The 17,980-nt window shown below is 41.7% G+C and overlaps 1 protein-coding gene across 1 annotated transcript in view; it reads left to right on the plus strand.

Moving 5' to 3' along the window:
* LOC125437067 (vomeronasal type-2 receptor 26-like) overlaps positions 1-17,980 on the plus strand; it is a 464,990-nt gene that overhangs the window by 24,614 nt on the left and 422,396 nt on the right. The window lies entirely within an intron of this gene.

The following is a 17,980-nucleotide window of genomic DNA, read 5'->3' on the forward strand; positions in this document are numbered from 1 at the left end:
TGGACTACAATTCCTATCAGCCCCTGCCAGCATGGCCAATTGGCTATGCTGGCAGGGGCTGATGGGATTTGTAGTTCATGAACATCTGGAGAGCCGCAGGTTGCAGACCCCTAGACTAGATGGTCCTTGTGGCTCCTTCCAAGGGGTAAATGAGTCCTCTCAGAGTGACATGGTGGTGAGAGGGGATAAACATGCTGGCTTCAAATGTTCTGTGACTAGCTATATCAGCAGGTTTTCAAAAGCTATGTAGAAATAAATAAAACCATACTTCCCCATAATGATCCAAATATACATTATGTATTAACTCAGTCAAACTTCAATTAATTTCTAGAGTGGAATCAAAAATAATTTCAAAACAAAATCTGAAAATGCTGGCTATTAAAAAACCTCAGTGTGCAATTGATATCTCAGGTTCAGGAACAGAGTCAAGGTGTTTTCAAATGAGTAATCAATGTACTTGACTAGTCATGTTTTTTTTAACATGAAATTATAAAGCAAACCACACACTTTCAACAAATCCAAGTGATCTGTCCAATTTGATGCTAGCAATGATATTGTTGAATGATCGGGAAGAGACTAGGTGCAAAGAACTGCTTTCCCACCAGGATGCTGAAGTCTGTTTTGCATGCTATGCAAAATGCATAGTCTGAAATACACTGGGAATAATCCTCTTCAAATTCCATATCAGTAGTATCAGTCAGGTGAAGCCCTTATTGGTGAGATTATAACTCATATTGGTTACATGCCCTACCTTCATGAGACAGCTATCTGAGGACTTCACTGACCTTTCAGTGTAAGGAATTAATTTTGGACCCCAATTGAAAGATGACCTAGTTTATTGTGGTGGTTCCTTTCATTTATATCAATGGCTTAGATCTATGTCCTTTAAGGGTATAAATTGGAAAGAATATGCTGAATGAATGGGTACTTAAGACTTCTGGCAGCAATGAATTGCTTAAGAAGCAGGAAGAGAGGATTGTGCCTGCTCTACAACAGCAAGAAGTGAGGCATCAAAAATGTTTCCACTCTCTGGGTTATAGTATAGTTTTCTCAGAGGGAAAGACATGGTTGTCATGGAGATCTTCTCCATCTTGGCTTCTAGTGCTGGGTTATTGGGCTGCATCTTTATGCCCGAATGCTATATCATTATACTGAGGCCTGAGATGAACAGTAGGGGGTGTTTAATGAAAAATCAAAATAAAGTTTTTAATAATTAAATGTAAAATCTTCCCAAAGATCCAGTGCATTCTCTTGTGGAAAAAGGCAGTATTTGGAATCATAAGAACTACATAAGAACTACATAAGAACACAAGAACTAGCCTGCTGGATCAGACCAGAGTCCATCTAGTCCAGCACTCTGCTACTCGCAGTGGCCCACCAGGTGCCTTTGGGAGCTCACGTGCAGGATGTGAAAGCAATGGCCTTCTGCTGCTGCTGCTCCTGAGCACCTGGTCTGCTAAGGCATTTGCAATCTGAGATCAAGGAGGATCAAGATTGGTAGCCATACATTGACTTCTTCTCCCAGCCTCTCCAATCCCCAACAGAAGTTTTTATAGATGAAAGGATATTCTTCAGTAATTGGCATTAAAAATGTCTATACCAGTGGTGGCAAACCTATGGCACTCCAGATGTTCATGGACTACAGCATGGCATGCTGGCAGGGGCTGATGGGAATTGTAGTCCATGAACATCTGGAGTGCCATAGGTTCGCCATCACGGGTCTATACTATGTTCATATGTAATTAGGTATTTACCAAATCTGAATTTTTCATTCGTATAGGTCTAACTGAAAACTCTGACTGTGGTTAAACTGTAACAAGATCAACACTGGGGACATACTTCATTATACTGGCATTTCCACGTTGCCCTACGTAATGGGTTTTTAAAGCTTTTTTTATGACTCTAGCCAAAAATATAGGAGAACAGTTGATGAACTTGGCCAAAATCATCCAAATTGTCTCTGTACACAGAAGCAGAGCTAGTTGGGTTTGTCAGTTCAGCTTGTCAAAAAGGGAATCTAGAGACCCCAAATGGAACAGCCATGGAGCGGGGCAAGAAAAATTGTAAGAATCTAATCAGGTGGCCTTTTATAGATTAGAACACTGGTGGCGAACCTATGGCACGGGTGCCAGAGGTGGCACTCAGAGCCCTCTCTGTGGGCACATGCAAACAGAGTCCCCCCCCCCACATCTAGGCTGGCCTGGGCTGCTGGGCTTGATTATTAGCATTAAACCTAAGACCTGGTTTTGGGGAAGAACTGTAGGTAACCCTGTAAAGCAATGTTACACCCCACTGATTTTTCATGCGAAGAATTAAAACACAATCCTTTACCTGGGAGTAAGCTCGGTTGCTGGCAATGGGGCTTGCTTCTGAGTAAACCCTCCTAGGGTTGTGATTCACCCGTTGGAAGAGTTGTACGGTTGCTTCAAAGCAAAGCCACCGACTACCACCAAGCTTACTCCCAAGTAACACACGTCTCAGAGCCAACCGGTTTTTCTAAACTTAAACCTCAGTATTCAGGTTAAATTGCCATGTTGGCACTTTATGATAAATAAGTGGGTTTTGGGTTGCAATTTGGGCACTCGGTCTTGAAAAGGTTTGCCATCGCTGGATTAGAAGCTGCTGAACACGTATCAATCAGTACACTTTGTAAAGGCTGAGGTGTGCCGTACCATCATCGGCATTACCAATGTGACATCTTTTTGGTATTGTCTGTCCCCTCCCGGCCTTGGGATCGGGCGCCATCATTAGTATCATCAGTATCATCAGTATTATTTTTATTTGGTTTGGGATGCTGCTGTCTTATATTGAGTTGAGTTATGAATTTTAATTATTTATTAATTATTTATTGTGAACTATTGTTTTTAGTTGTTGTTCTGTTGTACACCGCCCAGAGCCCTTCGGGGGTGGGCGGTTTATCAAGTTTAAATAAATAAATAAATAAATAAATAAATAAATAAATAAATAAATAAATAAATGAATGAATGAATGAATGAATGAATGAATGAATGAATGAATGAATGAATGAATGAATGAATGAATGTGTCTGAGAAGTGTCTGCATTGGAGAGTTGGGCTGTCCTACTGGTGTACTGGCTTCCTAGTGCACCAACAGACAGCCTACTGATATTACTGGAGGTCATATCAGACTGGGCTTTTAGGTACCATACAATTCTTGGGGGACTTCAAATTCCATGTAGATTCGACCTCATCTTCACAAGCAGCAGTCCTGATGTTATCCTTGATGGCACTGAGACTCTCCCTGGTTACAACAGGTCGCACACGCCAAGGAGATCATGGTTGTGCTGGATGTGATCTTTGGGATGGGGTGGATATGACACTGACCTCTATTGACAGAGTGCCATGGTCGGACCACTTTGCTCTGAGACCCAGATGGATATGAGTGCCCCCCCCCCCGACTATATGACTGGCCTACTTATGCCCATCTGCAGACTGCATTCCTCAATCACCCCATGATTGGCAAGCGGGTAGAGACATTATTGTTTTAGAATCAGCCCCCCCCCCCCCCGCTTTCCACCATGGGACTGTCTGCTAACACTATGGCCAGGAATTAAATAGTCTGTTCTAAGAGAGCTAAGTAGATGCAGAGGCATTTCTTAAGTCACAGCTATGTCTGAATCACACCTGATCTGAGCCACTGTTCCAGTGACAGGGAAGATGCAGTATGCTCTTGTTCTGATGTCAATCATGTTGCCTTCAGAATTGCTTTTTATCCTGTGATGAAACATATAGAGATACCACAGGGGTCTTTCTGTGGGCAAAGAGCAGCTCCTGCTAGCATTTTAAATAGGAGAAATGATATGATGGGATATTATAAACTTCCCCTACTTGTGATCTTGCCCCAAGCTGGATTGCCATTGCTCCCAATTAGTATTTACACAGTGACACTGTAAATCTGATCAAGGATTGCTAAGCACCAATCGTAAAAGCAGAGGCAGAGCTAACAGGGGACCAGGGGGTACCTGTTGCACCAGGCAGGTGCCTGGGGGTGAAAAAATCACCCCTCCTGTCCCCCTGTGGTACTCCCCCCCACACACTTACCTTCGTGAAAGAGTGCAGTCTGGAGAAGCGGCCTGCTCTTTTCAGGCTGAAAATGTCCTGGTGGGAACTACACTTCCCAGGAGACCTTGCGAGCCCCAGGATCTCATGGGAAGTGTAGTTCCCACCAGGCCATTTTCAGCCTGAAGGGAACAGGCTGCTTCTCCAGCCTGCACTAAGGTAGGGTGGGGGGTGGGGGGCAGAGTGTTGCAGGGGTGGTGGTGGTGGAAAACATAGAGTGCGCACCGGTCATACTCTGGCCCAGCTACGCCTCTGCATAAATGTCACAAACTGTAGAAACTAACTTGAGAACAAAGATGACCAAGTAACTGGCTTTTGAGTAAGACTGGAGTCAAAAGACGAGAGGTCCCTTTTTCAAGAACATACAGAAAGTTTTGTTTTTCCAAACTATTTCATCATCTGCCTTTGTACAGCCCTATCATTGCCATAATTACTGTTCTCCCCCTGATGACCAGATGTATTTTCATCGGCTACTAGCAAGACCTGTATTATCTACATTCCAAAAAATGTATAAATGCATCCCAGGTTTTCCCAGAAGTGGGCGTAGAGAAAGGCAAGGCTATGTCAGATTTTTCATATAGTATCTTTCCTCCAGTTGATTCTTTCACCATTTTGAGCATACAACCCCAAACTCAAGAATAATGTCATCCCTGCAGCCTTCCTACTCCTGATTGTCCTTTCATTGCTTCATAGAGTGACCTTGTGTGTCATAAAAACAGGGGAAATGTTGTTCGTAAATGTCAAAAGGGACCATCATTATTTACCACAACATAACTACATTCGTGCAGACATCTGTGGTGGAGAATGGTTCATCTCAGCCATTTGCCTTTCAAGTGAGGCTGTGATGGGACTGAAGTTAGCCAGATAATTCAGAAGATGGAAACATTGAGATTTTCTCCTGGGGGAGAGTTTTTTGTCATCAGCATCATGAGGGTCGTGATGTTGCTGCTTGTACTGTTGTGCCAGGCAGTCTGTAAGATGCCCTCCATGAACTGCCCCTTCCCTGAAGATTCTTTTCCTATTATTCATGCCTTTTATCAGCCAGGAGACCTTGTCATTGGCAGGATCCCATATCACATCTTCTTCTTTGACAACACTCCTTCTTTTGAGGAACAGCCCACACAGATACTGACTGATCAACCGGTGTAAGCATGTATCCCCCGCTCTTTTTCAAAGGCTTTTGATCCTTTCCCCAAATGTCTATTGTGCTGGTTCATGCTTTAAACATGCACTTAAAAAGGTCTGGGGGTCCAGTTAGCTTTTCTGAATCATATCATTAAACTCCAGGTGTGAGGTAAGCCTCAAGAACATTTTGGTTCATTTTGGCGATAGCAAATTTGACTGGCAGTAGCTGTCCAAGATCTTAGGCTGGGGCCTTTCACAACAATGTAAAATTGAAGGTTCTCACGGCTAGAGAAAGGTGGGATAGAAATCCAAACTCCTCCTCCTCCTCCTCCTCCTCCTCCTCCTCCTCCTCCTCCTCCTCTTCTTCTTCCAAATATGCCCAGATATTTATCTATTGATATTAACTGCATTATTTCCAACCTATTGAAGTGATTTTTGTCTCTTACTGCTTTGTTGTTTACCATTGTTCAGGGTTATTTTTTCCTGGCACCCGATTTGAGATGTCTCCTTTTCCAGCTAGCTCTGTGACAAAATACACATGTTTGTACAACCTTAAATGTGTATTTCCCATTTGTATTATAATTTTTCAGTGGCTCTTTAAAGTCTCCTTCATTACATTTTTGTTGGGAGAAATAGTTAGCTTACACGCTCCTCATTTTGAGTGTCTGTTTCTGTCACTTTAATCACTTGGTTCTGTGATTCTCAGTAACCATCATATATGGTATGAATGATGGGGAAATCCAAGTAATACAGCTGACTACATTTCGTGTCTCCTTAACACATTAAAAACATGAGAAAACTTAGAATTTCAAGCTCATATGAGTACAGCTCCTACAAAAGCATTTCTCGGAGGGGTAGTCTGTTAGTCAATGATGTTCTTGATTTAGGACGAAAGTGCAGCCGACCAGCTTCCTCGCAAGTGGATGGAATTTCACACCCTTGTTTGAACAAATGCAACTTCTTCCTAAGAAACAGACACACTCAAAAGCTGGGCCATCTTGTTTATTAATTAGCACCTAGAGTAGAATCTAGAAGGCTTTTTAAAACCCCTACTCTTCAAAGACAAGATTTGAGTTCAATAGAATATTGTAGGCACAGAGCCAGGTTAAAAGGATTTCCCCAATTTCTATAAGTAACCTATAAGCAAGACTGTCCCCCCCGCCCATTATCTCCTTTTTCTTATAATTGGGTGTTGGCAACCATGAAGCTGCTGAACAAAAATACATGCAGGCCTTTTTGCTTGCTGCCCTTTTCCCTGTTGCTAACCAGATTTGTAACAACCCTGAAGAATGCCCCTTGTGCTTACTTCTACATGGGAATGTGAGAGATTGTGAACTAAGTTGTTTTCGGGGTCTTATTTTCCCCGCTGGCACCTTGAGTCTGCCCTTTTTCTGATACAAAGCAAGAACAGGGCAAAATGTTTAGGCTCTTTGTCTAGAAAATAGGGCAGCAGAGACCAATACTGATAAGGTGAGGCTGGGCCTTAGTTCACAGGACGTCAAAGGGTGAAATACTGACATCTTCCAATAAGGGCATCAGTTTGCCCAACATGTTTTGGGTAAGGGGATGATCTCCACCCTTTTTGAATGATTGATTGATGATGATTGCACTTTGGGGTGTATTCTTTTAATGCTTTGCTGATGTAACCTATAAAAATACGAGACTGCCGCCATTTTGGTGTGGCTCCTCTGATACTAGCTGGCCCGTTTGTTGGCCTGAATAAAACTTTTCTTTGATTTTATTCATAGTCGGCTTGAGCTTTTTGGGCTTAATTTTCTTAAACTCGTTACCCCGCGGTAACAATATTAAAGACCCCAAGATTTTTACAGTTTCTGTTTTTGACAGTTACAGCTCCACTTGTCAGACATCTAAGGTGGGTACCCTTGACTGCGAAAAGCTTTTATCCTGGAAATCTAGTTGGTCTTTAAAGTGCTAGCTGGAGTTGAATCTGGCTGTCTTATTGGAGACCAACATAGCTACTTGCCCAAACCACTTTTCAAAGAAAACTCAACGGATGATAATGGAAAAGGCAGACAATGGGTCTTTCTGCACAATGTTTCAAGAACATTTTCCACACACCCACCCCACCATGATGTTTGTCCTCACTCGCTTTTTTCCAGTGCTTCATGGCTGCTGGGAGGGGTTAATATTAGTGTTTATTTATGCATGACCACAGACCAATACCACTGTGAGGAGTTACTTTTTTTTGTTTTTGCTTATTTTTGTAAAAAGAAGTTTCATGGATTCATTGCTTAGGTGCTCTATAGCTTTAATCAGTGCTTCATTGATTCACCCAAGCAGCCAACACACACACACACACACACACGCACGCACGCACGCACGCACGCACGCAGGCAGGCAGGCAGGCAGGCAGGCAGGCAGGCAGGCAGGCAGGCAGGCAGGAAATAAACAGGTGAGGGGGGAGATCATCTCAGGGATGGGAAAAATGGAGCTGAGGAGCATGTTGAGTGACACCAAAGAGGCCTGGAAAAAATGAGTAAGATAAAACATTTTTAAAATGACTGCACAGTGAAAAAAAGATGGCTCAGAAATTTCACACAAAAGAACAGCTGTAAAAGAGATGTTTTTTTTTAAATAAAAAATTTCAGGCTGGAAATAAAACATTTCCAAAACCAAAGGGAGGGAAAGCAATGTGGAACTCCACAGAGGAAACAATTTCATCCCTTTGGGGAGTGGGCGGTATAAAAATCGAAGAAATAAATAAAATAATAAATAAATAAATAAAACATTGTAAGTTTCTTGTGTGGAAAGGGCCACTCTCAGTATGGCATGCTCTTATCATTCCAAGTCAGTTAAATAACCTGTAATTCTTCTTGCAGTTCAGTACCAAAAGAATATCAGCACATTGTGGCCTTGGCGTTTGCTATAAAAGAGATCAATGAGAACCCCGTAATCTTACCAAACATCACACTGGGGTTCCACATGCTCAACAGCTACACTGGAAGGATGACTTACAAGGCCACTCTAAGCCTGCTTTCGACACAGCAGAGATTTGTCCCCAATTTCAAGTGCGATAGCCAGAAACATCTCGTATCTGTCATTGGAGCTCTTGCCTTGGAAACCTCTACCAATATAGCCACCACTTTAGGCATCTCCAAGGTTCCACAAGGTCCAATAAATCAAACAAAGCCCAATCTACCTGGCTGTAGAGTTGTCACAACAGGGTACATATAGTTTTATTTGAAAGACAAGCCTATATTTTTTTTCTTTGGATTCACTTTAGGATCACTTTTAAGCCCTTCTAAGCATGGGGAGGCAAAATGTTGTTCCCTTATTTGTATCAGATGGTCCCAAATGAAGCTCACCAGTACATGGGGGTTGTGCGTTTACTTGCTCATTTCAGATGGACATGGATTGGCCTTATAGCGATGGATGATGCCAATGGAGACAATTTTTTGCAGACAGTGGTTCCTTTGCTTACACAGAATAAAATCTGTCTTTCCTTCACAACGAGAATAGCAAAAATAACCTTTTTGGATGTTTATTTAAGAGAGGTGATGTTGTTTATAGAACAATATGGTGTGTTCTTGGAAAGCAAAGCCAACGTCTATTTCGTATACGGAGAGCCACCATCACTGCAGATTCTGAGCATACTGTTAACTGAGGCAGAAAAGTTTGGTCTGCCACCACTGGGCAAAGTCTGGATTGTTACCTTCCAGTGGGAGTTTAACACATGGTCTATTCAAAAGAGTTGGGATATAAAGATTTTCCATGGGGCCCTATCCTTTGCAGTTCATTCCAATCAGCCACCAAGATTCCAAGACTTCCTTCAGATGATAAAACCTTCCTGGTCCAAAGGGGATGGCTTCATCCAGGAATTCTGGGAGCAAGTGTTCAGCTGCACTTTCAAGTTGTCTGGTCTGCATGAGGAGAACGACAGGGTCTGCACTGGGGAGGAGAAGCTGGATAGCCTCCCTGCTATTTTGTTTGAAAGGAGCATGACTGGACGCAGCTACAATGTCTACAATGCCGCCTATGCTGTGGCACATGCGTTGCACGCCATATACACATCCAGGTCTAAACGAAAGCGCTTGATGGATGGAGCGGGGCTTGGTTTCCAGAAAATAGAGCCATGGCAGGTATAAACCTCTCCTTTAAGAAGAGGAGATTACATGGCATACTGAACTTTTTTGAAGATATTTGTATGATTAACAGCAATATTTAAGGTTTTAATTTTGTAATATAATAATCTATATTTAGTTAGGATTGCCAAATTATCAAATAATTTATGTTGTGTAATAGCTTCAGTGTTGATATTTATGTTAATATAACTTTGTTGGGAAAAATAAGGGGAAAAAAAGAACCATGCAGGTTCACAACAAGTAAGAAGAGGAGATTCCCTGTATGAAATGTTCATAAACTGACAAGTCGTGAGCAAAATAAAAAAGCTTCATTTATAAACAAGATAATTTGAAATATTTGTATATATAGCATTTTTCTTTAAATTTTCAATTTTCCAAAATTATGAATACCCAAAATGATGAATATACAAAACTGAACTATTAGAATTCAGGAAATGATAGCATTAAACACCAGAGATGAAAATTTCATGGTTGCCAAAGTCACATTTGGATCACTATTTTTCAATTTCACTTTATTACAGTCAAAGACCAGCAAATTACAGTCAGGGACCGACAAATTCTATACAGCAAATTACAGTCGAGGATCAACAAATTCTATACACACTCTCAACCTTAATTCCCCGTGTAATTGTAATATATAAATACCCTAAAAACAACACTGAGGCCTAATTTGTTTCACTTGTCCCATACATACGATAACTTAGCGTTAAAATACATTCAGTCCATAACTTAGCGTTAAAATAAATCCCACCTATAACGGCATTAAAAATCATTCAATCCATAACTTAGCGTTAAAATTAAGTCCAATCAATAACTTAGCATTAAAATTATATTCAATCTATAACTTAGCGTTAAAATGGATTCATTCCATAACTTAGCATTAAAATGAGTCACTTAGTTTAAAGGTATTCATATATGCATGGGCTTTTTCTTATGTGTGTTTTGGCCTGTTTGCACTCCCATTTACTCAATCCCTGGAATTAAAATAGTAATAATATTATTAATAATTAATAGTGCATGAGCCATATATATGCATATATATCTGTATCTCTAATGCAATATCAGTTGCCTGCTCACTGGTCTCGCGTTTCTTTATAACAGATGTACAAAATTTGGTGGCTGTAATCTAGACCGGTTTGGATTTTTTGTCTTCCAGGAGCTTCCTTATACATACATTTTCTACTGGATAGCCCCTGAAGGTATTTAAATATTTGGGTCTAAAAGTATTTTTGGCTCTTATTTCTGTAAAGTGAGGGCAGCGGGAGGAGGATGTGGCCTGTAATTTGTCCATTTCTTCTAAATTACAGGAACAGATCCTCCTTTCTTTGGGTATCTTCTTATATCTCCCACTTCTGGGATCGCTTGAGACGGGAGCGAAGTGCATCTCACCTGGGTAGAAATGCCCTTCTGAGTGTATGTATTTCAATGTTGGATACCATATATGGGGCTGGTGACTGTATGTATCTACGAGATGCCTCTAATGTAAAATCCAGGATACTTATGCAGATCTTGTTTGTCTAGCAATATCCTGTACCCTTTGCTTGAGAGTGCTTTTTTGCTGTAAATATGGGTTGAGATTTTTAAATCAGGAAGTGATAAACCCATCCTTGTTGCCTTCTCATTGACTTCCCGAATCCATCTGGGTTGAAAAGAGTCGCACTGACAATGAGTGGCCATAATCCTTTTTTGATTACTATGTGCCTTCAACCATAGATAGGCTGTTTGGAAGGAAGAATTCTATCTTCTATCCTTATTAATCCGACTTCTAGCGAAAGGCGTTAGCCACTCCCGGAGGTACCTTGCAAAATAGCTCTTAGGAATTTCGAACTTTGGGTTCTCTCCAAGATCTTTATATTTGTCATTTTTGATTTGGAGTATACTCCATATATAAGTTGTGGAATAGTTTTAACCTGATACAATTTTAGTGCTGTAGGGTAATAGGCCCCCTTTGAACAAAAGGAGAATTTTAAGCACAAGCGTGCATAGTTCTTTCATGCCATTTCTGTTACTAATTTTAAATGCTCGCTGTTGGATCCGGAAGGTTGTGTTGCCACTACCAAATATTTAAAAGATGTTTACTTGTTCAATTTTATTTGCCTTTTATATTCCAAAGTTCTCTTTTTTAGTTTTACTGCCAAATTTCATAATTTTTGTTTTGGGAAAAATTTTATGACCAGTTCTTCCTTTTCACAATACTCTGTGAAGCTCCGGAGAATATTCTACAGTCCTACTGCTGTTCTGGACAGGAGAACAATATCATCTGCATATAAGAGTATTGCCAGATGTTTGGCCAGAGGCCAACTTGGGTGGATGGCTATCAATATTTTTCCAGTTGTTTTGTGGGTTGTTTATGAAAAAGTTGAATAGGGTGGGAGCTAATAAGCATCCCTGTCTGGCATCCTTATGTGTGTTGATTAGGATTAGTGAGATGCGCTGCTGGGTTGCATCGAAGTTTCATTTTTGCTTGGTTATGCAAGGCACATTATCAAAAAAGTAAAGCCTCTTATCTATGCTAGATACCTCTAATTTCTGCCAAAGCTTGTGTCTGGAGATGGAATCAAAAAGCCGGACTTCAGATCAATGAATCACGACAAATGCAGATGTTGGACCACTAGCGGCATATTTTTCAATCAGATGTTGTATAATTAGTGAATGCTCAGTAGTGGAGCGTCCCTCTCTGAAGCCAGCTTGTGCTATATCTATTAGATCTTCTCTTTCCAATGAGTGGATTTATTTTCTCCAACAGATGTCTTGAGATATAATTTACTTAATACACTAAGGAGGCTAATTGGCCTGTAGTTTTTAGGATCTTTTTTATCACCTTTTTTTGTGTAGGGGAACAGTGGTGGCCGTTTCACAATCTTTTGGGGATCCGTCCCGTTCATATCCTAATGTAGGTAAATACGTTGTGTGAAATTGAGCCCACCAATCAATGTTCCCTTTCAGGACTTCTGTTGTAATTCAGGTCTAAGGCAGAGGCTTTCCATAACTCAGCCTGTTTAATGTGGTGTACTTTGTTTCCCTTGTACTAACTGCAGGCCATGTCACAAGATGTTTGTTAAAAAGTCCTCATGTAATGGTGGCTCTTCATAGTCATAATATAGCTTCTGGAAGAACTCAAATCCATTTTATTAGGTGGTATATACATTTCAAGTTGGGTGGAGTAATCCTTTGCTTCCGTTTTTGGATGAGTTTCCAGAACAGAGATTGATTTTTCTTCTTAGTCGATAAACGTATCAGATCTTTATAAATTTCATTATATTTGATTTTTTTTCTTAGCGAGTGTTTGTTTATACTTTTTTTTGTGATCTAGGAATTTTAGCTGGAGCTTCCGTTCTTTTTACAGCCGAGATTGAACTGCTTCCTTTGCTTTCTATATGGCTTAGGACAATTGTACTTTTTTTTGAGCACGTTGCTCGCTGTCAAACCATGGTTTGTTTTGTCTTTTCTTACAATTCTGTATGAAGCCATCTTCCTTACATTTGGATCACTATGGGCTAATAAGTTGGCTGCCAGCTCCTATGTTACAGGAGAGTTCCATTTTTTTGGTGTGTCCAATAACCCATTCATAGATTCCTCTTTAACAAGAATGCCTTGTTCACTGGTTACCATGCCTTGGAGTGATTATGTTAACTCTTCAAAAACATTTAAATTTGTTTGATATGGTATCATTTTTTGATATTGAACAGGCCCCAGTTACTTTACTTGAGGGCATGGATTTTGCGTGGGAAATGATTTTGCTTCTGAGGGCTTACGTTTGAATTGTTGCAGTCCTGGGATATCGCTGAGTTTAGACAGAAATAGCCCTCCTCTGTCCATGATTTAAGAATATGTACCTCTGGCCCCGTTGAGAATTTGAAATAAAAAGAGTCGATTCGATTTCGAATACCTTTAATGGCATATAAATAGTTTAAGATTAACTTAGGCTGTTTCCGCACGGGCAAAAGGAGCGACGCGATGACGTCGTAAATTGCGACGCCTCCGAAAAAAAGCGTTCGCACAGACAGAAGCTGAACTCGCGGGAGATCGCAGCCCCACTTAAATGTGACAGTTAAGCACGAGGAAGCCGCTGGAAGGCCCCAGTTGATGTTACCTGTGAGACCAGAGTGTGTATGGCCAGCCACCATCTGCACAGGCGACATGGATCCAGGAAAGGTGCCTGACCGTGCAGGGAAATCGCAGGGACAAACGATAGGCGGGGGAGGTGGCCCAGCTTGGCCTTTTAGCAGATGGCATTTTTGAAGGCAATCTCCCGTGGCGGCGGTTAAGCACGGAGATGCGGCGTCGATGCGTCACATGGGGAAAAGGAGCGGTTGGAAGCGTTTTTTGAATACGGCGTCTTCGCGCCGGTTTAGCGTTTTCGCGACAGCGACTGCGCACCTCCGCCTTTCTTGGCGTCTGTGAGCAGCTCTCGCTCTGACGCTGCCGTTTCCGCGGCGGCGATGTCATATTTCGCCCGTCGCGGAAGCGAGCCATTACAAGATAATAACAGCCTTTACAACTTCTGGCCGAGTTAAAATAACACGATTTAAAAAGTTAGCCACCGCTTCCAGCGGCTTCGTAGTTGTGGCTGTTTAAAAGATATATAACCTTCTGTTTATCTGTAATGCCTTGCTTCCATGTACAGGAAGGGGATTATATGCTTCTTCCTGCCTATCTCATAAAAAGGACGTTCGGCAACATATGCGGTACTGTTTCCACAGGACCCATGTACGCGGTGTTTGCCTTTCTTTATGTCTTAGGATTCCAAGGTGGCGTCCAAGGCTAAAAAGAGTCCTGTGAGACTTGCATGGATGATTTTGATGCCCCCCCCCTCACTTTTCCAAGCTCCACTCTCACCTCTATCCCATGGTCCCTCACTAGCACAAGCTCTCTCTTTCACTACTTGCGAGGGTTGGCCTGGAAATCCATGTTGGATAAAAAAAAGTGATCATGTCGTTCACAACGCTAGATGTACGCTTTCTTGCTGAAAATTAAGTGTGCAATCCAATTCCATACGGAGTACAGGGAAGCTATTTCAGCATTACTGACATATACCACGCTATACCACTCTGTATCCACTATTCAAGGAACACTTTCCTAGGAGTCAATCTCATTAGATAAAATTACAGCCCTGTTCAAAACCCTCCGGTTTCTTTGCAAATTAGCAGATCTGTTTGGAATTGTTCCCTATACAATGGATGCTTCCATGCTGAACATCCTGCAAACCCAGATGTAACAGGGATGTCGGGATATTTTGCAAGGAAATGCAAATATTTTAGCGATGAAATTCTGTTTTCCGACATAAATTTAACCATTCGCTTCGAAGGAACGTTTGTTTCAACTTCGCTGCTGGAGATGTAATGCGTTTTGGCTAGCGAACATGGAGAGATAATGGAAGGTTTTGATGTTACAAACTGGGTCACCTTCTCAAACAGTTCATTTGTTGAGGTCCGAGGTTGGAAGGTTAAGACGCCGAGCACCTCAAAGCCAAGAGTTAACTGTTAATGATGGTCAAATGGTGTGGCATAGAAGCTTTAATCAGGTGAGACACAACATCCTTCTGTAGAATAAATGGGAGAAAGCACATTGCTTTCTATTATTTGTTTATTTTTCAATTGAAGCAGAAAATAAAGGAAACGTTTAGAACAATAAAGAATGCGAGGTCAGTTCAAAAGTTCTTCCTGCCACCCTTTAGTTTGCTGAACCACTTGAAGGGAGAAATTGAAATATGTAAACAAAAGAGACTTGTCTGACGGAAGAGAAGCAGAGGCAAAGTAAGGCAAAGTAGAATAGTCACAGTATTTAGGATTTTTCCAGGCTGCCTAGACCAGGAATATGAAAGTTTTTTTTGCTCCTTTTGTCCACATCTTTGGCCAGCATCTTTAGGCGCTTAGAAAAGCATGTAGTGGCAGGATAGGTACGCAGAGAGAAGCGCATCCTACCATGACATACTCAGTAAATGCCAACCATAGATATAGGCAGAAAAGGTAGGAGCAAAAACTGCCGTTGTACAACCACGAAGCCTGGGAAACCCCAAACAGCCGGGTTGGTTACCATGAGCGGCTTCGGCAATACCAAATAGTCTGTTCCAGCTTCCACATTTTCACTGCAGTGATACCAAAGATGAGTCCATCACACAATATTTGATCTCCATAACTATTTCATTCTTGGCTTTGCAATGAAGTTTATCATAAAAGCCAACCGTTACTATTTTGGAGTAATCATCATCCATTCTATCTGAAAGCTTCTACCAAGAATAAGCGGCAATGGTCCAAGAGGCATCCACTGGACTCAAACCTTTCTTTCACTGCTTCAAGAGAAACCCAACCACCCACCTGTTTGCATTTCATCCGTAAGGCTGCAGTTCTAAAGTCATTGCTCTGTTGAATAAGGGCAAAATCCAGTACGGTAGTATACTTTTAGAATCACGATTGAAGCCTGCTGATGTTTCAACGCATTTGTCAATGAAGGTCAAGATTATTCTTACTCAGGTTGATTCCGCATAGGCGGCAACGGTGTGAAAGCGGTGTGAAAGCAATTATAACTCCTTTTATACCGTTTTAAACCGGCGCATTTTCACACGGTTTCCTTTTCTTTTTTTTTTTGGCCCATGCGGAGTTAATACTCTCCCACTAGGTAACATCAAAGCCCCAACATTTACTGGCGTGCGAATTTTATGGGGTGCTTTGCCACTGCCTTCCCCGATCATCTACATTTTACCCACGGCGGGAATTTGGGCGATTCATTTTACTGGCCTCAGAAGAATGGAAAGGTGCGTCAACTTCAACCGGTTACCTGGAACCGACTACTGTTGGGATCGAACTCAGGTTGTGAGCAGAGCTTTTGACTGCAGTACTGCCACTTACCACTGTGCACTACAGGACTCTTGGACTGAATCAATTATGCTCACACTTTATGTTCTGTTTATAAGCAACTGGCCCACACCAGACAACTCTGCACTCCTAAGAAGAGTTAACTGTGACAAACCCTTTGGCTCATTCCACACGTACAGAATAATGCACTTTCAAACTGCTTTCTGTGCTCTTTGAAGCTGTGTGGAATGGCAAAATCCACTTGCAAACAGTTGTGAAAGTGGTTTGAAAACGCATTATTTTGCCTGTGCGGAAGGGGCTTTTGTTTTCAGTGCACTAAAAATAGTGTTACTGCTGAGCATTGCATTGCAGCTTGCTATGTATAAGCATCACATTCTTTGGTATTGTCATTTCATAGCTTAGGACACTGGTGCTTCAACCCATTTTCTAGGCACTACATATTCATCTTCTTTCTTTTTTTGACAGATATTGCCAATTTCTGTGTGCAATGTCCACTGCTCCCCTGGCTCAACCAGAAAGAAGAAGGAGGGAGAGAAATTTTGTTGCTATGATTGTGGTCAGTGTCCAGATGGGATGATCTCTGATCAGGAAGGTAGGAGATACAGCGTAGAGAAAAGTTAGCTAGGCTTTACCAAAGGGAATTAAAAATAAATACAATGATGGGCAAAAATCTGGACGAAACAGTCAGTTCTGCAATCCAAAGGTGGCCTTTCTTATCATTAATTTCTCAGGAAATCATTTCTAACATCCTTCTCATGAATGATACTGCTCAAGTGTGATTTGTTCTACAGATGAATGCCCTCCAACACGACTCATTCTATTATTTGATGTTGTATATATGGGTATAGCATCAGATCCTTAATTACCTTCTCATCCACATTTCCCAATAGTTATTACTACTCACCCTATGAAATTATATCATTGGAGTTTTTTCCGTGTTAGAATTGGGTGCTAAGTCACAAAGAATGCCTTGCCAAAAGTCTTTGGCTCATTGGAAAACTTAATTTTATTTAATCAGCAAGAACACATTTTGACTTACAAACCACAAGATTGTTCCTTCCATCCAGAGGCGTATCTAGGAAAAGTGGAGCCTGGGGACAAAAACTTGAGTTTGGCACCCTGCCCATATGGGCAGCCACCCTCCCCCACCATGACCAAACAATGATTTTTTGCACCAGTTCACAAAACACATCCCACCCCCAGCAAAACATATATGGCTCTCTCCCCACCAACTCTCTTTCCTAATTTTGTCCTCACACCAACCCTACGAAGTAGGTTGTTAGCCTGAGAAACAGCTCCAAAACAGTGCAAGTGGGTATTAAGCATGTAAATCTTTCACAAATCACCCCCAGCAACACATTTACCAAACAAATTTACCAAAGTGAGTCAACTTCCACTGGTTACCTGGAACCGCTCCTTGCTCCTTGCTCTTCATTGGACAATGGACTCCTTGCTCTTCATTGGACTCCTCTGCTCCTTGCTCTTCATTGGACAACCTTGGCCAGTCACCTGCCTCTTACGACAAACTACTTTTGGCCTTAAAGAGGTCTCCAGTTAAAACAACATTGGAAGTGATGCTGTTTTGGGGTGGATTATCCCCCACCCTGAAACAGCATCACTTTCAATGTGGACCTCAGACTTTCAATGTGGACCTCAATCCATGATGAAGGGGGTGGATTTAAAAGGAGAATCTGGGGAAATTTGGGGGGGGGGTGCCTGCTGTCAGGGGTGCAATTGTTAAGCTAGCAGCACCAAACTTTCTGGATATCTTTAGGAGACTCTCCTGATGAGACCGAACACACAAATCAACCTGAAATTTTTGTGCCCCCCATGTGATCAAATGGGGGGGGGGGTGCCC

Source organism: Sphaerodactylus townsendi, linkage group LG07 (assembly GCF_021028975.2).
Source record: "Sphaerodactylus townsendi isolate TG3544 linkage group LG07, MPM_Stown_v2.3, whole genome shotgun sequence".
Classification (NCBI taxonomy): Eukaryota; Metazoa; Chordata; class Lepidosauria; order Squamata; family Sphaerodactylidae; genus Sphaerodactylus; species Sphaerodactylus townsendi.